Source organism: Rutidosis leptorrhynchoides, chromosome 2, assembly GCF_046630445.1.
Source record: "Rutidosis leptorrhynchoides isolate AG116_Rl617_1_P2 chromosome 2, CSIRO_AGI_Rlap_v1, whole genome shotgun sequence".
NCBI classification, from domain to species: domain Eukaryota; kingdom Viridiplantae; phylum Streptophyta; class Magnoliopsida; order Asterales; family Asteraceae; genus Rutidosis; species Rutidosis leptorrhynchoides.
In genome coordinates this window covers 522,363,470-522,385,959 of record NC_092334.1, presented here as the reverse complement: position 1 = coordinate 522,385,959, position 22,490 = coordinate 522,363,470, and positions in this window count along the sequence as shown.

Sequence of the window (22,490 nt, the reverse complement as noted above, 5' to 3'; positions counted from 1 at the left end):
ACAGGATATTTTAGATTATCATTATTTGATAATCTAAGTAAAGCTTTTTAAACCTTTATTGATGAAATAAAGGTTATGGTTTGTTTTAAAATGAATGCAGTCTTTGAAAAACGTCTCATATAGAGGTCAAAACCTCGCAACGAAATCAATTAATATGGAACGTTTTTAATCAATAAGAACGGGACATTTCAATTTGCATCCGTGTAGTATATGTTTGAATGACGCATTCGTCGCGTGTGGATGATTTATGCAGCACGGTATGTAGGAGGAACTTCCGGTAAAACCCAGCCCGATCAACTGGAGGTTAATGGTTTGGCCGAACCGCCGGAGTCTCTGTAGACTGCATTACTGGGTGATGTTTATGTGTTAGACTATGTGACATGATTAGTATAACACCTCTGTATGCTATGGCCTGTAGTTAGTCGTACTCACTTAGCTTCATGCTAACTCCCCTCCATCTCCTCCCTGCAGGTTGTTGCTTGTAGATATTGCTTTTAGGAGAAGACGGGCATGGTGATGTTATGTTTGACTATGAAGAAACTCTGATGTGTCTTTTCCGTCAAAACTGAATTTTGTTATAATGTCACGTGACACCAGATGTATTAGTTTAATGCTAGCTGTCAGATAATTTGGACATGTAATTACGATTATGTTATTATAATGGTTTAATTAATGTTAATGCTTCCGCCACGTATTATAAAAAAAAATCAGCGGTGTCACAGAAGTTATAATTGATATAAAGGGTGGAGAAACTAATGGATTCCTCAAAGATAAAGAGAATCGATTTATTTATAGGCAGATTACAGTTGACAGCTTATATCAGAAGGAAAGTTAGAGAGGAGAAAGAGACGTGAAACAGATAAAGAGAAGAAATCAATTACTCTGACATAGATCTCTCACAGAATTTGTTTTGTTCCTGTGATGGAAATTTTGATTTGTACGAATTGGATCATAAAGTATCAATTACTACAGCTGATAAGGATTGAAAACCGAATACCTTCTGTGCTGTACATAAATATGTATATACTGTATTTATATATTTATTTATCGGTATAATGTATTTATATGTATATAACTGTGTATCTAAATATATATATATGTATTTATTTAACAATTTATATATGTTTATATATAAAATTTATAAATTTTGATAATTAACAAATATAAATATATTACCACTATTATTAATACTAATAATCATAATGAAGATATAACAAGTTACATGATTTCCATTTTTATATCATAATATTAATAATACAGATATTGGTATTAATAATAAAAGTAATTATAACAAATATATTTTTATAATAATAACCTTCATAATACTAATATTATTATTACTATTGATATTTATTTTAGTGATAATAATAATACTAATAATAATAATATAACATTTATGTTTTTAACATATAATATATTAACTTTGAACTATATAATATAAAATAACATTTATTGGATATTTAATATTTATATCACAATATGTTAATAACTATAAATAGAAATTGTATATAGATTCATAATAATATATATGTAGTTGTATGTATATATATATATTCATTTTAACTTACTTACTCTAATTATTATTTTACATCTTAAATCCAAATAACTAGATTATAATTTTATTATTTCATTTTATAATATGCCTTTATATTTATATTTATATATATACATGTTATCTACACACAAATGTTCGTGAATCGTCGGGAATAGTCGAAGGTTAAATGAATGTATGAACACAGTTTAAAATCTTTGATATTCAACTTAACAAACTTTGCTTATCGTGTCGAAATAATATAAAGATAAAGTTTAAATTTGGTCAGAAATTTTCGGGTCGTCACAGTACCTACCCGTTAAAGAAATTTCGTCCCGAAATTTGATTGGATTGGTCATGGCTGACAATAAATATGTTTTCATGACGCATATGAACTAGGAATTAGAGTTTTATTACAGTTGAGTAATATGGATAAGATAATTCGATTATTCGAACAGTACGAGTGTAGCTATCGTAAAAGAGTGAAATGAGTAAATGCAAGTTCTTTTTAACCTTTGACGTAGTCACGGTTGATTCCCGGAATTCAAGGGGTTTAGAGAAAATTTTCGTAATAATATTTGATTCTCCGGTAATTAAGGAAATAAGATCTTCTTTGATTAAATGCGAAAATCTATTTCGATTGCTCTGTCGGATATTTTACTATAAATCTACTCCATTCGTTTCCTTAATATTTTGGAATTCCATACTTGGGTTTTCTCTTCCTCGACTTTATGTCAAGCGAATAATGGTCCAGAATTTCGTAGGTATGGAATTCAAAATGAGCATAGCTAATGTTCTAAAAGAGTGATTATAATTGTAAGATATTGATTGGTTAAATTACCAGAATTCAAGAGAAAAGATAGAACTATCAGGGAGATATGTTCTCGATATTTTTGGAGATTAGGTAGAATGTAAGAGTCGTATAACATGGCACAAGATGACATTATGATCTGTGAATCATCATGTTCTATTTAGAAACTCAGCATGACTTACTGTAATATAATCACGTTGATCAAGTGTCATTATATTATACTAACTCATGCTTCAGTTCCCAACACTACTTCAAAAGCATTCATATTTTTAAACTTGAAGGTTTCAAAATTTAGAAACTAAAATAGTTTCTTTATGATATAACACAGATAGAGCAGAGAGATAATTAATATCGGACGAGAATATTTATGAAGATATCTTCAGAAATATCGAGGATATTTATAATGAAAGATATGATGATATCTTAGAATTTTAGAATCATAGTGTGATGAAGAAATTCATTCACAATGATTTAGAGCAATTTAGGAGTAAGGTATTCGCTAAAGATTTCATCAGAAACAGAATCATCTTGATTCTTTATGTACAAGTTTAGTCCTTGTAATTTGTTCAGAGTCTCCTTCATGGTTTACTCAATCCGTTTTTTAGTATCAAAACTTTTGAGCTTTGCCAACATACAATTCTTTATCATCAAACGTTCGAATGTTAAAATCGTTTATAGTTTTCTACAAGTTCTGCTGCTTCATTCAGCTTTTTCCAAAAAAAAAAATTCAGAGTATTGATTCGTAGACTGGGTGCTTTTCAGAATTTCAGAATGGAAGATCATAATTCTAAGAGATAAAGGATATATGTATACCAATAACTGTTGATGTAGACATGCGACGGGATTTCAAAATACCGATTGCTGATTCTTGGTAATTGGTATGGCAATTCTCGTTACAAGATGCGGATGAGTATATGATAGGGTTTTAATGAACAGTTATAATGGTTTTTCGGAGAGACTTTAGCCAATGAGAAACGAAGTTGCTGATAAGCTTACTACTAATGTGGTGGAATATAAATGGTTCTTCGATAACGATGACGAAAGGCAAGCTTATATATCGAAGTTATAATAAGGCTTATCCGAATGAAAAGTCGAAGTTGATTTGCTGGAGCTGTGACAAAATTGGCTAATTTGAAAAAGAATTGCAGTGTTATTTTCGGCAATAACAATGTCAAAGGAGCTAGCACAGATACGTGTTAAACGTTTACTTAGGTTCCGAGTGTTTTCAGGTGCATAACTATATGCATCAATCTTTTCTTCCGTAGATGAAGTGCGGATGGTTCATCCTCTCGATTGAGGTGTTTTCAAGAATCATTAAAGGTTTGAACGCAGATTATAATCGTTAAGATACAAATGAGGTTTAAGATGAAATCAAGTGGCAAACTTGAAGAATTGTTTAGTTTCATATATTATAATCAATATTTTTAATTCATTTTTAATTATCCAATGTTGGTAGTCCACAGTTCGGAGTCCACAGTTCGTAATTCAATAATTCATATTCAGTTTAATATATAATATTCGAATTAATTAATATGTATCGTGACCCATGTACATGTCTCAGACTCGATCACAACTCAAAGTATATATATTATTGTAGAATCAACCTCAACCCTGTATAGCTAACTCAAGCATTAGTGCATATAGAGTCTCTATGGTTATTCCAAATAATATATATAGATGCGTCGATATGATATGTCAAAACCTTGTATACATGTCCCGATATTTAAAGTGCGTAAAATAAATACAGAAATTAAATGACGATAAATAAAGTGCGTAAAATAAATAACAGAAATTAAATGACAATAAATAAAATTGCGAGAATTAAATTGTGATAAAATAAATTGCTATAATTAAAATGTAATAAGGAATTAATAGTTAGCTAGGAACAGTTAGCTAGGATTTTGTTAGCATGGATTCTTAACAAAGTTTCTCATAGTTAATTTGTTTGTTTCTAATAAATTTTATTTTGTCCAATGTTTTCTTCATTATGCCACTTGTTGGATTATGATAATTCAAAATTCAAATATGAAATTGAATAAAAATGGTTATTCTGTGGTGAACGGATTCGTATATCTGTGGATGTAAGTAGGATAATAAATGACCGTTGAATCAGATTCGAAGAATGTACAATGTAACTTATTAATGTGAAATCTAAATATTTCTCGGGTATTACCTACCCGTTAAAATATTTTCACCATTAATCGTTTGTACAAAAGAATTTTTAATTACAATCTTTATGAAAATATACTTACATATTGTCATAACCCGTCCTTAACCATAAGAACGAGTTAGATAACGTATGATTTCATTGCGAGGTATTGACCTCTATATGCGACATTTTTTTAAAAGAACAACTGCATTTATTTTACATTACAAACCATAACTCTTATTTTAATACAATCTTTAGACAATAAAAAGATGATTATCGTTTAGCGATAATCTTAGACTTACAAACTTTACATGTGATGATAACAATACGATTTCTAGCATATTTTACATTACAATTCCTCGGATATGCAGTTTTATTTTTGACACAAATATGCATACTCAAGATCTTGCTTAAATTCAACATGTTGCAGCGGAAGCTTTTAGTTATCACCTGAGAATAAACATGCTTAAAACGTCAACATAAAGTTGGTGAGATATAGGTTTAATGCCGGCAGCAATATATATATATAGACCACAAGATTTCATATATAAACATTTTAATAAAAATATTCTAAGTGGTTGAGCACTTGGTAACCATACTTAACATTTAATCACGTCGCATATTCCCTTTATTATGAAATCTTACTACACCGTACCAAGTGTAGTCACGAAACGAAGTACTGTGCAATCGTTGAATACTGGTCGTCCAGTCCGGTTGGGGTTGTCAGGCCCGATAGATCTATCAACAGGATTCGCGTTTACAATACCGCTGTAAATAACAGTTACCAAGCTACAGGGAAGTATGCCAGTGGTACAACTCAACGTAGAATATATTTTTCAGTTACTTGTGTCCATAACGTAAAACATAAAATACATGTATTCTCATCCCGAAATATTTAGAGTTTAAAAGTGGGACTATATACTCACTTTCGTCTTGAAGATATGTAATTTTGACTTGGTCTCCGATTGATATCACGAACCTATCCATATATAATATATCAATACCTTTTCTTTTTAAACAAACGTCACATATATATACTTATAATACTTTTAATACTTTTAATAATTCCTTAGTCCGTAGTTAGCAGTCCGATGTTAGTAATTCAATTTTAAATGGTTCATTTTTAGGTGTTTAATAAACCCCCAATGAAATAAATAAAAACCCCCATCGTATATGTATTGGTCGAGATTAATCTTGACCCACGGTACCGGTGTTGTCAAATGACGTGTTGCGTACATAAAGTACCGGTGTTGTCAAATGACGTGTTGCGTACAATCATGGGATCTTATGATTAATCTTCTCGTATTGTTTACGGGTGATCCTGAACCATATAAAATTAAATTATGAGTACATATATATAAAATATCATGTTATTTTAAAAAGATGTGATTTATTTAATTTTCTCCAATTATTTTCGTAGCTAAACTAGTCTTAGATATCCGATCTCGTTTTGGTCATAGTTTCTTCGTTACAACTCCGTTTTCGTTGATTCAACTTGCCACTTCCTTGGATCGAGTCCCTCTTTAAGACTATGAACTGTAAATACCTTAGTTTGTATTCGAAATCATAGGTCATAGGTCAAACTTTAGTGAAACTTATGAAGTTAATCATTTTTGTTACAAAAATATCATTTAATGACCATTTTTCTAAAAATACTTATACTTTGAATTAAATCATAAAATTTTTATGTGTCATCATATTCATAAGAAATATCATTTTTCCAGAATATAAACCTCCAATTCAAAGTTCAAGATGGTTTTTAATTATCCAACCCAAAACAGCCCCCGGTTACACTCCGACGTCGTAAAAACAGTTTTTAAGGTGTTCTTTGAAAAACCAAATTATACCTTATTAAATTAGCATATATTTAAGTTATATTACAGGTCTTGAAGTATTTTAAAAGTTAATTTAGAAGGATCTATTTAGTTTGCAAACAAGTTTGAAAACATTCAAACTATGTTCTTGTTGTTAAAATTTTATACCACAAAATAAGATAGCTATATATATATGAATCGAATAAGGTTATGAACAAAGTTACTACCTCAAGTTACTTGGACAAGATTGCTGTAAAAGAGGAGTAAGAACCTAGAACCAAAAGGGTGATGGAATTGGATGAAAGATTGGAAGTAAGTTTGTGTTCTTGGAAGGATTCTTGAAGTGTTTTTGTAAGAGTTTTCTTATGGTGATTAAGTGATGTTTTTATGGCTAGATCTTCATGGATATTAGCTGAATGGTTATGGAGTTTAAGACTCTTAAAAGTGTGTGTGTTTTTAGCTAGAGGTTTGAGGTAAAAATGAATCAAAAATTGAAAATGGATGGAGTATAAATGGTGATGTAAAAGGTGTATAAGTTTGTAATTTTGTGAAAAAATCTTTTAATCATGTGAAATTGTCATACTAGATAACAAAAGTAGTTACCTTATACATAAGGCATTGAACAAGGGCTGGTTGGTGGTGATTTGATGTGTATATACCAATAGTAAATACGTATAGAAGCTAGGTATGATACGAGTACATGTACTCTAGATATACGTATAGAAATTTTGTGAAAAATGGAATGAGAATTCAAATATAGCTATCTTTTGTGAATACACTTATATTGTTTTATGTATTTAAGTCCTTAAAAAGTGATTAAATACATTACTTATACGATATATGTATAAACATTATAGGTCATAAGTATTTATGTCAAATAACGTTACGTATGGTTATCGTTTTGAAAACTTAAGTTAGTAGTTTCAAAATATACTTATAACTTATTGTTATTAATACAAAATGAGATATTAAAACATTCTTGGATCATGTTAAATATGTATATATACATATATATACACAAACGTATAATTATCATATATTGTATAGTTCATGATATCATCGGTCAAACTAGACGGTCAAACGTTGTGTAAAACTCATTTCAAAAACATAAGTCTCAACAATTTGGATTGCTTATCATGTTGGTAAGGTTTAATTTATGTAAATATTAATCTTATAAGTATAGAACGATCGAAAAAGTGCGGGTCATTACAGTACCTACCCGTTAAATAAATTTCGTCCCGAAATTTTAAAATTGTACCTATTTTGCGTCATCGAGAAACAAGTGTGGATACTTTTGTTTCATCTGATCCTCTCTTTCCCAAGTAAACTCGGGACCTCTTCGAGCATTCCAACGAACCTTAACGATCGGTATGCTGCTCTGCTTGAGCCGTTTAACTTCACGATCCATGATTTCGATTGGTTCTTCGATGAATTGTAATTTTTCATCGACATGGATTTCTTCAAGAGGAATGGTGAGGTCTTCCTTTGCAAGACACTTCTTAAGTTTCGAGACGTGAATTGTATTATGTACTCCGGCGAGTTGTTGCGGTAACTCGAGTCGATAAGCTACCGGTCCAATGCGTTCGATGATCTTGAACGGGCCTACATATCTTGGGTTCAGTTTACCTCTTTTACCGAAACGTATTACACCTTTCCAAGGTGACACCTTTAGCATAACCATGTCACCGTTCTGAAACTCTAATGGTTTCCTTCGGACATCGGCGTAGCTCTTTTGGCGACTACGGGCTGTTTTCAATCTCTCCTTGATTTGTACTATCTTCTCAGTCGTTTCGTGTATGATCTCGGGACCAGTTAATTGTCGATCTCCTACTTCATTCCAACAAATAGGAGATCTACACTTCCTTCCGTACAATGCTTCGAATGGCGCAGCTTTAATGCTCGCATGATAACTATTATTATACGAGAATTCTGCTAATGGTAGATATTTATCCCATCCGTTTCCAAAATCGATCACACATGCCCTGAGCATGTCTTCAAGAGTCTGAATTGTTCTTTCACTCTGCCCGTCGGTTTGCGGATGATATGCGGTACTCATATCCAAACGAGTTCCTAGTGCCTCCTGTAGTGATTGCCAGAACTTTGAGGTAAATCTACTATCACGATCAGATATAATGGAAATAGGTATTCCACGCCTTGAAACTATTTCCTTTATATATAATCGTAATAATTTCTCCATTCTATCCGTTTCCTTTATAGGCAAGAAATGTGCAGATTTGGTAAGACGATCAACAATTACCCAAATAGTGTCGTATCCCCAGGCAGTCTTTGGTAACTTCGTGATGAAATCCATGGTAATACCGTCCCATTTCCATTCTGGGATTTCTGGTTGTTGAAGTAATCCCGACGGCTTCTGGTGTTCTGCTTTGACTTTGGAACAAGTTAAACATTCCCCAACATATGTTGCAACGTCTGTCTTCAAATTAGGCCACCAATAATGCGTCTTAAGATCTTGATACATCTTTCCAACTCCAGGATGTATCGAGTATCTTGTCTTATGTGCCTCATTCAATATTAACTTCCTTAATCCACCCAACTTTGGTACCCAAATACGGTTTGCAAAATATCGAATTCCATCTTCCCGCATAACGAGTTACTTCTCATACTTCTTCATTATTTCATTTCCTATATTTTCTTTAGTAAGTGCTTCTCGTTGAACTTCTTTGATTTGTGAGTTGAGATTCATGCGAATTTTTATGTTCATCGCTCGTACTCGAATTGGTTCTCGTTCCTTTCTGCTTAGTGCGTCAGCCACCACATTCGCTTTCCCGGGATGATAACGAATTTCACAATCATAGTCGTTTATTAACTCGACCCACCTACGTTGCCTCATGTTCAGCTGTTTCTGATCAAAAATATGTTGAAGGCTTTTATGATCAGTAAACACAGTGCATTTAACCCCATACAAGTAGTGTCTCCATATCTTCAATGCAAACACGACTGCTCCCAGTTCTAAATCATGCGTCGTATAATTCCGCTCGTGAATCTTCAATTGTCGGGATGCGTATGCAATAACTTTCTTCCGTTGCATAAGAACGCAACCAAAACCTTGTCGCGAAGCGTCACAATATATTTCAAAATCATCGTTCCCTTCTGGTAACGATAAAATAGGCGTCGTAGTTAACTTCTTCTTTAGTAATTGGAATGCACTCTCCTGCTCAGATGTCCATTCATATTTCTTCCCTTTTTGCGTTAACGCTGTCAACGGCTTAGCTATTCGGGAAAAATCTTGAATAAACCTTCTATAATAACCGGCTAAACCCAAAAATTGGCGTATCTGCGTTGGTGTCTTAGGAGTCTCCCATTTTTCAATGGCTTCAATTTTTGCTGGATCAACCTGAATTCCTTTGCTACTAACAACGTGGCCAAGAAATTGCACTTCTTTCAAACAGAAAGCACATTTAGAAAATTTAGCATATAGCTGTTCTTTTCTTAACAACTCTAATATCAACCTTAAATGCTGCTCATGCTCTTGCTCACTCTTGGAATAGATAAGAATATCATCAATGAAAACGATAACAAACTTATCTAGATATGGACTACAAACTCGATTCATGAGGTCCATGAATACAGCTGGCGCATTCGTCAATCCAAACGGCATGACCAAAAATTCGTAATGACCGTAACGTGTCCGAAAAGCAGTTTTCGGTATATCTTCTTCTTTGACGCGTAATTGATGATAGCCCGATCTTAGGTCAATTTTCGAGTACACACATGATCCTTGGAGTTGATCAAATAAGTCGTCAATTCTCAGTAGTGGATACCGATTTTTGATAGTTAACTTATTTAATTCACGATAATCTATACACATTCGGAAAGATCCGTCTTTCTTCTTGACGAATAAAATTGGAGCTCCCCACGGTGAAGTACTTGGTCGTATGAATCCACGATCTAGTAATTCTTTTAACTGACTCTGAAGTTCTTTTAACTTGGACGGTGCAAGTCTATATGGAGCACGGGCAACCGGTGCAGCTCCTGGTACAAGATCTATTTGAAATTCTACAGATCTAAATGGAGGTAATCCCGGCAACTCTTCCGGAAATACTTCAGGAAAATCTCTTGCCACAGGCACGTCATTGATGCACTTCTCTTTTTCTTTCTTTTCGACTTTATTAACATGTGCTAAGATAGCATAGCACCCTTTCTTCAAGCACTTTTGAGCTTTCAAATAACTAATGAGTTTTAGCTTTGAGTTACCCTTCTCTCCATAAATCATTACTGGCGTTTTATCCTTACGAGGAATGCGAATTGCCTTCTTGGCGCACACAACTTCAGCTCCTATTTTGGACATCCAGTCCATGCCGACTATTACATCAAAACTTCCTAATTCTACGGGTATCAAATCAATCTTAAATGTTTCTCCGGCTAAATTTATTTTACAATCACGACAAATTTTATCGGCTTTAATTAGTTTACCATTAGCTAACTCAATCATGTACTTAGCATCTAGAGGTAATGATGAACAATTCAATTTAGCGTGAAAGTCTCTACACACGTAACTTCTATCAGCACCAGTATCAAATATAATAGATGCGGATAAGTTATTAATGGTAAACGTACCCGTAACAAGCTCCGGGTCTTCACACGCCTCTCTAGCATTAATAACAAATGCTCTCCCTCGTGCAGGTCCGATATTCTTCTCTGGATTCGGGCACTGGCTCTTATAATGACCCTGTTTCCCACATCCATAACAAGTAACAGTAGCCAAAGCAGTTCTATTTGCATTAGTGGCAGGAGTCTTGGTACCATTTGTATTTGTAACGAGAGCCCTACAATCTTCAGCAAGATGACCCTTTCAATTACATTTGTTGCATACCACATTACAGTAACCAGAGTGATGTTTGTGGCATCGGTTGCATAAAGGATTTTGTCCTTTATAACCAAAGCTTAAACCACTACCCGCACCTTGCATGATTTCTTGTTTCTTAAAAGATTGTTGTTGGTTTCCTCGATCATAATTTCCATTCCACTTTCTTTTGTTACCTGATACCTTCACATCAGTATTGGATACTTTCTTATCTATGATGACCTGATCCATTAGCTCATTTGCCATTGTTATAGCTTCATGAATTGTCTTAGGTTTCGATGCTGTAACATTTGCCTTGACCTTTTTGGGCAAACCATCTTTGTACATTTCAATCTTCCGTTCTTCGGTTGGAACCAATTCAGGACATAGCAAAACTAATTCCATGAATCGCTGATTGTAGTTGGTGATTTCAGTACCAACAACCTTCAGGCTTCGTAATTCATCTTCCAACTTTCTAACCTCGTTCCTTGGACAATACTCGTTGATTAACATTGTTTTGAATTCTTCTCAAGGAGTATCATAAGCTACATCTCCTCCTACAGCCTTCACATAATTTTTCCACCACGTGAGTGCACTATCTTGTAAAGTGCACGATGCATACTTGGTCATGTCCTTTTCAACACAACCACTTATTTTAAACACAGTCTCCATCTTTTCTATCCACCGGGTTAAACCGATCGGTCCTTCTGTTCCACTGAATGATGAGGGCTTGCAAGCTTGAAAAGTTTTGTAAGTGCACCCCACACGAGGATTTGGGTTAACTGCAGCACCTCTTGCAGCCTCGACCCATAACATTCTGTCGTTCACTCGCTGATTGATGAGTTCCTGGATTTCTTGTTCCGTCATTCGGTTCAATCGCGCCATATTCTTCTATAAGAATGAAAAGAAAATAATTATTCACATGGAATATTATAGATGTAGTGTATATTTACAGTACATTATAGCTTATTAATAATATGAACCAGGTATTATTATAAAAGCCTTTTCTTCTTATTAGTGTTTTATAATTATATCTAGGTAGTACCTACCCGTTAATGTCCATACTTAATAGCTTAGTACAGAATCAATTACTACCATCTAAATAATACTTAACCATGGAAAATTATTGCATTTCACACTTCACTATTTTACATATGCTTATCTTACATTGAACATTAAGCAAACCACACTAATAATATTATACAAAACATTATATGATCCCATGGTTTAATACGGCAGCGCATCGTTTGGTCTATTTTCTAAGACGTTTAGGTTCAATGAATCGCCTAACGCTTATCCTAGCTGTCTGCCTATATTTTGGCTGTGGGACTGAAGAACTGGATGCCGGGATAGAACGAATAGGAATAGCGGGAATAGGGGTGGTAGTGTCTAGTGGAGTTGGTGCCACATCATCCTTACTAAACTCGGGATTTGAATTTTCTAATTCATTAGCCTTTCGTTTCTTTCCTAGTTCGAACTTGTCTTTTGTAATTTCCTGTATTTCTTCCTCGGGTTCACTTTCCTCCTCGGGTTCACTTTCCTCCTCGGGTTCACTTTCCTCCTCGAGTTCACTTTCCTCCTCGGGTTCACTTTCTGGGTTCTCTATAGTCGGTTCATCCGGAATTTGTGAGTCTTCCCCAAAGATATTATTTTCGTCATCGGATAGGTTAATGACTGGAACACCATCTGAAGATTCTGGTTCGGAGTCGCTGAATGTGATAATAAGTTTTGAGCCCGACATCTATCACACAACAACTAACCCATTAGTACTACATAATATTTACATATAAATTTTAACCAACAATGATAAGCAATGGTTTTTAAATCAGACCCGGTCAAAGTCCAGACTTACTAATGTATCCTAACGACTTATCGGTTAGACACACTAATGCAAACCTGGTTCGCTAAGACCACCGCTCTGATACCACATGTCATAACCCGTCCTTAACCATAAGAACGAGTTAGATAACGTATGATTTCATTGCGAGGTATTGACCTCTATATGCGACATTTTTTTAAAAGAACAACTGCATTTATTTTACATTACAAACCATAACTCTTATTTTAATACAAGCTTTAGACAATAAAAAGATGATTATCATTTAGCGATAATCTTAGACTTACAAACTTTACATGTGATGATAACAATACGATTTCTAGCATATTTTACATTACAATTCCTCGGATATGCAGTTTTATTTTTGACACAAATATGCATACTCAAGATCTTGCTTAAATTCAACATGTTGCAGCGGAAGCTTTTAGTTATCACCTGAGAATAAACATGCTTAAAACGTCAACATAAAGTTGGTGAGATATAGGTTTAATGTCGGCAGCAATATATATATATAGACCACAAGATTTCATATATAAACATTTTAATAAAAATATTCTAAGTGGTTGAGCACTTGGTAACCATACTTAACATTTAATCACGTCGCATATTCCCTTTATTATGAAATCTTACTACACCGTACCAAGTGTAGTCACGAAACGAAGTACTGTGCAACCGTTGAATACTGGTCGTCCAGTCCGGTTGGGGTTGTCAGGCCCGATAGATCTATCAACAGGATTCGCGTTTACAATACCGCTATAAATAACAGTTACCAAGCTACAGGGAAGTATGCCAGTGGTACAACTCAACGTAGAATATATTTTTCAGTTACTTGTGTCCATAACGTAAAACATAAAATACATGTATTCTCATCCCGAAATATTTAGAGTTTAAAAGTGGGACTATATACTCACTTTCGTCTTGAAGATATGTAATTTTGACTTGGTCTCCGATTGATATCACGAACCTATCCATATATAATATATCAATACCTTTTCTTTTTAAACAAACGTCACATATATATACTTATAATACTTTTAATACTTTTAATAATTCCTTAGTCCGTAGTTAGCAGTCCGATGTTAGTAATTCAATTTTAAATGGTTCATTTTTAGGTGTTTAATAAACCCCCAATGAAATAAATAAAAACCCCCATCGTATATGTATTGGTCGAGATTAATCTTGACCCACGGTACCGGTGTTGTCAAATGACGTGTTGCGTACATAAAGTACCGGTGTTGTCAAATGACGTGTTGCGTACAATCATGGGATCTTATGATTAATCTTCTCGTATTGTTTACGGGTGATCCTGAACCATATAAAATTAAATTATGAGTACATATATATAAAATATCATGTTATTTTAAAAAGATGTGATTTATTTAATTTTCTCCAATTATTTTCGTAGCTAAACTAGTCTTAGATATCCGATCTCGTTTTGGTCATAGTTTCTTCGTTACAACTCCGTTTTCGTTGATTCAACTTGCCACTTCCTTGGATCGAGTCCCTCTTTAAGACTATGAACTGTAAATACCTTAGTTTGTATTCGAAATCATAGGTCATAGGTCAAACTTTAGTGAAACTTATGAAGTTAATCATTTTTGTTACAAAAATATCATTTAATGACCATTTTTCTAAAAATACTTATACTTTGAATTAAATCATAAAATTTTTATGTGTCATCATATTCATAAGAAATATCATTTTTCCAGAATATAAACCTCCAATTCAAAGTTCAAGATGGTTTTTAATTATCCAACCCAAAACAGCCCCCGGTTACACTCCGACGTCGTAAAAACAGTTTTTAAGGTGTTCTTTGAAAAACCAAATTATACCTTATTAAATTAGCATATATTTAAGTTATATTACAGGTCTTGAAGTATTTTAAAAGTTAATTTAGAAGGATCTATTTAGTTTGCAAACAAGTTTGAAAACATTCAAACTATGTTCTTGTTGTTAAAATTTTATACCACAAAATAAGATAGCTATATATATATGAATCGAATAAGGTTATGAACAAAGTTACTACCTCAAGTTACTTGGACAAGATTGCTGTAAAAGAGGAGTAAGAACCTAGAACCAAAAGGGTGATGGAATTGGATGAAAGATTGGAAGTAAGTTTGTGTTCTTGGAAGGATTCTTGAAGTGTTTTTGTAAGAGTTTTCTTATGGTGATTAAGTGATGTTTTTATGGCTAGATCTTCATGGATATTAGCTGAATGGTTATGGAGTTTAAGACTCTTAAAAGTGTGTGTGTTTTTAGCTAGAGGTTTGAGGTAAAAATGAATCAAAAATTGAAAATGGATGGAGTATAAATGGTGATGTAAAAGGTGTATAAGTTTGTAATTTTGTGAAAAAATCTTTTAATCATGTGAAATTGTCATACTAGATAACAAAAGTAGTTACCTTATACATAAGGCATTGAACAAGGGCTGGTTGGTGGTGATTTGATGTGTATATACCAATAGTAAATACGTATAGAAGCTAGGTATGATACGAGTACATCTACTCTAGATATACGTATAGAAATTTTGTGAAAAATGGAATGAGAATTCAAATATAGCTATCTTTTGTGAATACACTTATATTGTTTTATGTATTTAAGTCCTTAAAAAGTGATTAAATACATTACTTATACGATATATGTATAAACATTATAGGTCATAAGTATTTATGTCAAATAACGTTACGTATGGTTATCGTTTTGAAAACTTAAGTTAGTAGTTTCAAAATATACTTATAACTTATTGTTATTAATACAAAATGAGATATTAAAACATTCTTGGATCATGTTAAATATGTATATATACATATATATACACAAACGTATAATTATCATATATTGTATAGTTCATGATATCATCGGTCAAACTAGACGGTCAAACGTTGTGTAAAACTCATTTCAAAAACATAAGTCTCAACAATTTGGATTGCTTATCATGTTGGTAAGGTTTAATTTATGTAAATATTAATCTTATAAGTATAGAACGATCGAAAAAGTGCGGGTCATTACACATATATATTCTCTTTAGATGTAATCATGGATTTAATGAGTCAATATGATATTAAACTCATTTGATTTACCGTTAGAACAAGAATATATAATCACTAGAACATTAGAGATTACATAATCGTCATGTCATACGAAGATAAATGATGTAGAATGATACGTAGAACGATGATTATGCTTGAGGTATAGATTGTGATGTTGAGGCGTGTGTTGTTGTGGTTTGTGTTGTTACTGGTGGTACTGTTGATGCCGTTGATGTTGCTGAAGCTGGTACGTTTTGCACCATATTTTCCAAGGCTACAACTCGGGCACGAAGCTCGTTGACTTTATTACTCTGGGATGATTGTCGGTAGGAACGAGCGAATGAATAAGGTTTAGAATCTGACTTGTGATATAGTCGTGGCGAGATACTCCGGAAATGAGAGAGAAAATGGTATTACGAATAGGTTCGCTGGTAAGTGCTTCAGGTTCTTCGCGAAGAGGTGATTTCGGTTGATGGAAAGGATCACCTTCTTCTTGTCTCCATTGATTAACTCGACTATGAACCCATCAGATGAATTGGGGATGGTTGTTTAGTTGAATTCATTCTGGTGACACTGCTTTCGAAGCTTAGGTGAACATCCATGTCGGAATAGCTGTCGGGTTCTGAAGAACTTGATCTAGTGACGAGTTCCATTTCGTGCTATTGAGTAAAGGGTTTTTTTTTCGGTATGAAATGATTTTTGGATGTCGGATGATATTCTAATTACATAGAATACTTATATATATATTACAGAAGAACCCGTAGATTACGGAGGAATATGCAGAATATGTCAGGCAAAGTTTACAGTAATAGATAAGCTAATATATGAGATAGTGTAACATCCCGTTTTCCCGTACGTATTGAAAGGTACATACTTGATCATTCGTGCGTTTATAACTCGCTAGCTTATGTGTAAATGTATGAATATACGTATAGATATATATATAAACGTATACTTGATACTGTGTGCATATGCAAGTCTATACGTGGGTAGTTAGCGTTAAATCTTGTGAGACTATTGTTGAAGGCTAGGTGAAAATAGGAAGCGGGTTTGGAATGTACAAATTAAATTAAATCGAAACTTGTTTATGATGGTCGAACTGTTCAGATGCAGTCTTATGCCGCGCCGCGACAAATGGGTCCGCGCCGCGGCATTTCAAGCATTTCCAGATCAGAAGTCAGGTTAACAAGGGTCATTTTTCCTTCGAAATGGGCCGCGCCGCGGCAGTCCTGCTGGACAGAATCTGGTTTTAGCTCAAATTAAATGACCTTAAGGGGCAAAATGGTAAATTCACATGTGGATCTGATGGGAGCATTAAATCTCATCCACTAGTTCATTTAATTCATTTTTATTTTATCTTTTCTTTCATTTTCTCTCCCAAAAACTCAACACCCATTTAGATTAAAAGTGAGTTTTGAGAGGGAAGGATTGAGGGTTGATCTTTGGGGCAAGAATTAAAGTTGTTCTCCTTGTCTCTAGCTACCCGTTGATAGTCTCGGTAAGTTCTAACTCTATGTTTTAAGTTTTAATTGGTTAATGGCTAGGGTTTTGGTTACTAGAGACTTGTATGACCCATTTGAGGGTAAAATGGGTGAATTTGGGTTATGTTGTTGTAATGAAACCCTAACGGCCACAAACTAGGGTTTTGGTCTTATGATTTGAGGTTGTAATTGTCAAATGGTATTGCTAGTCACTAATACACTTTTGGATTTATGGAAGAAGTGTTAATGGGTAAGTTTGACTTGATTGAGAGGCTAAGTAATATAAAATGGGTCAAAATGTACTAGTTGACCTAGTTTGGGTGAAATGGGTATGAATTACCCTAAGTTTGTGTTAATTGAAGTTAGTGGACTTTAATGCACTAGCTTTAGTGGTTAAAGTCGGGTCTTGGCCATTTAAGGGCGGTATTGGTGTGATTGAGTCATTTAATGCGAATTGGGTCATTAAATGCTCAAGTAAGTGTAATGTGGTTAATTTTACTAGTTGGTGTATTGAATGTGCACTTAATGATTTAGGTACATTGCATTAAAGCTCGGACGTAGATAATCATCATCCTTGTGACAAGGTGAGTGGAATAAGTATACATGTACGTATATGATGTGTTTACTTGTAGAAATGGATATGTGTTGTCCAAGTTAGTGATATATGTGTTGTACGCTAACGGTTTTAAGAACGGATATATGTTGTCCAATTTAGTATTATATGTGTTGTACACTAATGATTTATGAATGGATATGTGTTGTCCGATTTAGTGTTATATGTGTTGTACACTAACAATTTTACAAACGGATATGTGTTGTCCAAGGGTTAGTGATATATGTGTTGTGCACTAACGGTTGTTATGAACACCAATGGAAAATTAGAGTACCATTCCTTTTACGATTGGTTAGCCATGGTTGTATGAATTGTGCATTAGCATACTTAAATATGAACTATATGCTTTGTTTATTGCTAGCTCAATGTGAATTGCGGTTATTGGTATATGCATAATGTTTTGCATGGTTGTCAAATTGCTAGCTTGTGTACGGTATTGTGTAAGTGTTTGCAAGTAGATATATTATATATGTGTATGTATAATTATTGCATTCACTAAGCATTAGCTTACCCCTCTCGTTGTTTATCTTTTTAGTTGCAGGTGCGGATAAGGGCAAAGGGGTTATCGGGCACTAGGTGGTCTTTGATGATGTTTTGTTGAAGTTCGAAAGTTGGCCTAACGTTTTGGGTAGTTTAGTCCCAAACCATGCTCAATGGGTCATTTGGATTATAAACTATCGTTGTAGCGGGTCAAACTTGTATTGAACTTAATTAATGGCCTTCGTGCCTTTTGTAAACAATTAAATTGTTGAACGTTTAAATGGAACTTGTGGATTGGTTTACATATTTTTTTGGCGCGTAAATGTGTAGTATAAAAAAAAATTTATCGTATGGAATACGGGTTGGGTTGTTTCAAGTGGTATCAGAGCATGGTCTAAGGGATTTAGACGACTTGAGATAGGTGCCTAGACTTAGACTTTATTGTGTATGCGCTTTTATGCGGGACTTGTAGGACTTTGGGTCAAATCGGGAATTGTTAGTACTTTGGTTTATGTGAACTAACCTCGTGCTAATTGAATTGTGTTATGTTTAGCAATCATCAAGCGAGATGGACGTTGTACTAGCGAGTTAATGCGACGTGTTCACGTAACAATGATTAACTACCATTGTTACGGGTGCAAATCATGTCAAACAAGTAATGTACGACAATTGTTGAGTAAGATGGAGTAGTGTGGGGTATACGTATATACATACGTGTTATGTCCTTTTGTTCGTTCGTTGTTTAATCTTTTCCGTTTTATAGAATGAAGATGAGAAACGGACACGACACCGAAAATGGGGGTACGAGTGAGGACGTTGAGTTCACGGCCAAAGTTGAGGCCATCTTTAAATGTCAAAAGGCGGAGTTCCTCGAGGATTTTAAGAAAATGTTTCTAGATACGATTGACGAGCAATTAGTCAATGTAGTCAAGGAGCAAGTGAAGGCCGTTCATCAAGAGGATAATGTGGGGAGACGGGACTTCTTTTATAAGAATTTTAAGGATTCTCAACCTCCCACCTTTGAAGGTGAACGAGACCCTCTCAAGAGTGCCCGATGGATCTCCGATATGGAGGGGGCTTTTCATACTTGTGAATGTCCTCTTGATAAGAAGACAAGGTATGGTTGTAGCATGTTAAGGGGTGACGCTAAGCTATGGTGGGATGCGAAAATCCAAGTTTATGGTGAAGAACAATGCATGGATTTTACTTGGGATGAATTTAAGGTAGAGTTTTTCGATGAGTACCGAACTTCGGCCGATCTAACTAGGCTTAAGGACGAGTTACATTCCTTGAGGCAAGGGTCGATGGATTTGAACACTCTCAAATCCGTGTTTTTGTCCAAGACCCAATTTTGCCCGGAGTATGTCGGGAACGATAAGATGTTGAAGGAAGATTTTTATAGGATCTTGAATGATAATTATCAAGAGAAAATTAGTGTGAACGTGGTGAAGAGCTTTAATGAATTGTTCAATATGGCGAAGGGTTTTGAAGCGCTTGTGTTGAGAAAGAATAGTTTTACTTTTGGAAAGAGGAAGTTAGAGAATTCGAGTCAATCGAGCTTTTCCAACAAAAGGAACAAGAAGGGCTCCAAAAATGTTAACAGTGTGAAGAAAGGTGGTTTCGGTGGTCATGTACCCACTTGCTATACTTGTGGGCAAAAAGGTCACATCTCTCGTGATTGCCCCAACTCACCTTCCACACCCAAATTTACTTGTTTCAATTGTGATAAAGAAGGGCACAAGAGGCCCAAGTGTCCCGAGTTGCGCAATGATAATGTTAAGCGGTTAGAAAAGACGGCGGGTACGGCTAGAGGTTAAAATTATTTGATGACCAATGATGAAGCCAAACAATCGAACGAAGTTGTCTCAGGTACTTTCATGGTTAACTCTAATCCGGCAAGGATTCTATTTGATAGTGGTGCAAATTTGTCTTTTGTGTCACCTCGATTTGTACCTAAACTTAATAAGCTATTGGCTAAGTTAAGTCATCCGGTAGAAGTCGAAATAGCGGACGGCAAGACGGTGCTAGTGGTTGACGTATGTAAAAATTGTGATGTTGTGTTTGGTGCCGAAAACTTTAAAATTGATCTCATTCCTATGACTTTGGGCGATTTTGATATCGTTGTGGGTATGGATTGGCTCGATCATAATAGAGCCGATATTGCATGTCACGAAAAATTTATTCGTGTAAAGGCCCCAAGTGGGGGAGAGTTAATTATTCACGGCTATAAACAAAGAAGACTTGTGCCGATATGTTCTTTTGTACGGGCACATCGTTTTCTTGTTAGTGGTGGCATGGCTTATCTTGCCCATGTTGTGGATACTCGTGATGAGCCACCACCCATTCGTGAAATTTCGGTGGTTAGTGAATTCGAAGACGTTTTTCCGGACGAGTTACCGGGTGTTCTGGCGGAACGACAAGTAGAATTTCGCATTGAGTTGGTTCCAGGGGCTACCCCCATTGCTAAAACTCCTTATCGTTTAGCACCGACAGAAATGCAAGAGTTGTTAAATCAAACTCAAGAGTTACTTGAAAAGGGTTTCATTCGACCGAGTTCCTCGCCATGGGGTGCTCCGGTCTTGTTTGTGAAAAAGAAAGATGGAAGTATGCGGATGTGCATCGATTATCGGGAGTTGAACAAAGAGACGATCAAGAATCGCTATCCATTACCTAGGATCGATGATTTGTTTGACCTACTCCAAGGTGCAACGTATTTCTCTAAGATTGACCTACGGTCCGGCTATCACCAAATGCGGGTCCGTGAGGAAGATATTGAGAAAACGGCTTTTCGAAAGCGTTATGGGCATTTCGAGTTTGTAGTTATGCCTTTTGGTCTTACGAATGCACCGGCGGCATTCATGGACCTTATGAACCGAGTGTGCCAACCTATGTTGGACAAGTCGGTGATTGTGTTCATTGACGACATACTAGTCTACTCGAAAAGTATGAACGAACATGAACGTCATTTGCGTGAAGTATTGAAGACGTTAAGAAAGGAGAAGTTGTATGCCAAGTTCTCCAAATGTGAATTTTGGCTAAGGGAGGTTCAATTCCTTGGCCACATTGTGAACAAGGACGGTATCCAAGTAGGTCCGGGGAAGATTGAGACGGTGAAGAGTTGGAGACAACCGACTACGCCTACGGAAGTCCGAAGTTTTCTCGGATTGGCCGGTTATTATCGTCGGTTTATCCAAGACTTTTCTAAGATCGCTTCTTCGTTGACGAAATTGACAAGGAAGAACGCGAGGTTTAATTAGGATAACGAGCAAGAAATTGCTTTTCAATTGTTAAAAGAGAAGTTGTGTCAAGCTCCGGTGTTAGTTTTTCCAGAAGGGGTGGAAGATATGATGGTTTATTGTGATGCGTCGTTAAATGGGCTCGGGTGTGTTCTAATGCAGAGAGGTAAAGTCATTGCTTACGCCTCTCGATAATTAAAGGAACACGAAACGAGATATCTGACTCATGATCTTGAATTGGCGGCGGTGGTTCATGCGTTGAAAATTTGGCGCCACTACTTGAATGGTGTCAAGTGTACGATTTATTCGGACCATAAGAGTTTGAAACATCTCTTTACTCAACGAGATTTGAAATATCGTCAACGTAGGTGGATGGATGTGGTAAAGGATTATGATTGTGAGATACTTTACCATCCGGGAAAGGCGAACGTGGTCGCGGATGCGTTGAGTCAAAAGAGTCAACATCCGGCGATACGAGTAGGATCGTTACGCATGATTATTACTAACGATTTCCTTGTAAAGCTTGGTGAGATTCAAATAGAAGCGTATGTTCACAACAAACATGAAGAGCGGATTGTGGGGCAGACGGAGTTCATTACTATGGGCTCGCGTGGTTTGTTGTCGTTTCAAGGAAGAGTGTGGGTACCTAAGATGGGTGGTAACCGACAAGTGCTACTAGATGAAGCACATAAGTCAAGGTATTCC